The following is a 2,561-nucleotide window of genomic DNA, read 5'->3' on the forward strand; positions in this document are numbered from 1 at the left end:
TTTCGGTTTTCGGCCTTGGTTTCCTCTTTTTCGGTTTTCGGTTTCGGCCAAGAATTTTCATTTCGGTGCATCCCTACTTTGAAGTGTTTAATATAAAATGCTGCATAATTTCAACAACTTAATTCTTTGAACTTTTAATGCATAAGCTTGATTTGTGGCCTTTCTTTATCTGTAAAGTAAATTTCATTATTATGTTATGTTCAGAGGAGAGAATGTGCATTACTGCAGAAGATTCTACCTATTATCAATTAACACTTGTTTTGTGTATGTTTACTATATATAATTTAGTTCCCTATCTGTCGGTCACTACGAGTTATGTCATGACGACATTAGGGGTCTAACTTGGGAGCCCAATCATCTCTGAGTTAAAAAGAAAACGCCAATGAAAATTGGATTGTGGATTTTGCATGCAGGCGACAGCGTGCATCCACTCATTAGATTTTTGCTTCGGAGCCAAGTAGTATATGGTATCCACCTTACTACAAAGCCATTTCATCTTTGTGTGCGAGAGGCTGTTCCAGGTTGGTGTTACGGCGCGTTACAGCGGTGTCCCTGTCAGCAGCGATTCAACTAAAAGAGCAGTTTCCTCTAAAAGAGCAAATCACGGACGATTCGCGTCTTTTTCAAGATGCCGTTTCGTCCCTGTCCTTCTGGATGCGGTCGTTTCCTGTCCTCTGTCGACGGCCACGATCGCTGTCTTCAGTGTCTGGGCCTTCAGCACGCTGAAGCGGCGCTCGTGGATGAGTCATGCGTCTATTGTGGGTGTATGACCAAGGCATCGCTGCGATCGCGTCTCTCTCTCCTTAAGGGGAGTGGAGCAGACCCCTCTGTCACTAGTGATCTGGGAGATCTGAGAGTTACAGTGAGAGCTTCTCCACCGGGCCACGCCCAATGGACCTCTCACTCCTCCCGCAGCGCATGTCCTATGTGGCTGCCGAGTCATTCTGCTGGGCCGTCTCACGGCGGTCCCAGCGTGTCATTCGGTCCGCTGCCGGAGGATCAGATGTTGATCGCAGCATCGGGGGATAGGCTATCGGCCTCTAAGGATGAAGATTCGGCAGGGCAGCCCCCCTCAGGTGTTGTCGCCACTGCCGAATCGGACCCAGAGCTGTTGGCCATGCTTGCCCGGGCAGCCGTGAGCATCGGGCTGGAGGTGACTACACCGCCCAGCCCTGAGCGTTCGCGGCTGGATGATTGGTTTCTCAGCGCGGAGTGCGTCTCACAACCGCGTTCTGCTCCTGTTCCTTTCTTCCAGGAGGTGCAGGAAGAGGTGACGAAATTGTGGACGGCCCCTTTTATGGCCAGAAGCCGCTCGTCTCCCTTATCCGTCCTCACTACCCTCGATGGCGGGGCAGCCAGGGGGTACGTAGACATTCCCCAGGAGGAGAGAGCGGTTGCGGTGCACCCTTGCCCGCAAAACGCCGCCACTTGGAGGAATCGTCCGATCCTTCCTCATCACAGGGTGATGTTCCTACGGTTCCTACGGTTTGCTTCGAGGGTTGGGCATGGCAGTACAAGGTCATCTCCTTCGGGCTCTCCCTGTCCCCTCGTGTCTTCACAAAAGTGTCTGTCTCCAAGCAGAGGTTGGCCCACTGGATAGTGGATGCCATCGCCTTGGTGTACCAATCCCAAGGCGAGCCGTGCCCCCTGGAGGTGAGAGCTCACTCCACACAGAGTGTTGCCTCCTCCTGGGCGTTGGCGCACAGCACCTCTCTGGTGGACATCTGTCGAACTGTGGGCTGGGCGACCCCTAACACCTTTGCAAGGTTTTACAACCTTCCTGTAGAGCCGGTTTCTTCCCGTGTTGGGTAACAGGTAATTGGCGGGAAGAACTGGCTCGGTCTTCCCTTGACAGACCCGCTCTGTCAGTCTCTTCTCAGTTGTTCCATCCCATACAGGTAGGATGTGGTCTCTGTAGCGACCTTTTCCTGAAGGCTTGCTTCCCCATCGCTCTGCCAGGCTGAAGGAACAAATAGGGAAGATTTGAAGCAATCTTTCACTGAAGGTTGAAAAGCCCTTCCAAAAACTTTTTTGTGGTCGGAACAGCAGCATGGCCTTCTCCAGCTGCGATGTACTCACCGTTGGTCCCCTGCAGTACCAAGGTCAGTGAATTTGCGCTGGGGCTTTGGGAAGGTTACAACCTTAGCGTAGCTTTTGTCTTGACACGCTACAGCTTGTCAACATTTGCAGCGCCTCAGGGTTGTGACTGTGTTCAGGTTGTGGAGTTTTCCATAGACCCCTAATGTCGTCACGACATAACTCGTAGTGACTGACAGATAGGGAACGTCTCAGTTAGGGATGTAACGGTATGAAAATTTCTTATCACGATTATAGTGACCAAAATGATCACGGTTATCAGTATTAACACGGTATTGTTAAAATGTGCTGGAGATGTTCAAATAGTACCGACACATAAATCACTTCACCAAGTTTTATATTTAAAAATCAACAAACAACAAATAAAATGACTTTTTGTTTGCATAATCACTAAAACAATAACATTACCAATGATGTTCGGATTTTAAATGACAACTTGACTGACAACAGTTTAATAGCATGTT

General features: G+C 49.7%; 1 protein-coding gene across 1 annotated transcript in view; it reads right to left on the reverse strand.

Annotated features, from left to right (window-relative positions):
* Positions 1 to 2,561, reverse strand: part of LOC107744308 (uncharacterized) — a 79,517-nt gene that overhangs the window by 15,623 nt on the left and 61,333 nt on the right. The window lies entirely within an intron of this gene.

Source organism: Sinocyclocheilus rhinocerous, unplaced genomic scaffold, assembly GCF_001515625.1.
Source record: "Sinocyclocheilus rhinocerous isolate Xijiao unplaced genomic scaffold, SAMN03320098_v1.1 scaffold137, whole genome shotgun sequence".
Lineage (NCBI taxonomy): Eukaryota > Metazoa > Chordata > Actinopteri > Cypriniformes > Cyprinidae > Sinocyclocheilus > Sinocyclocheilus rhinocerous.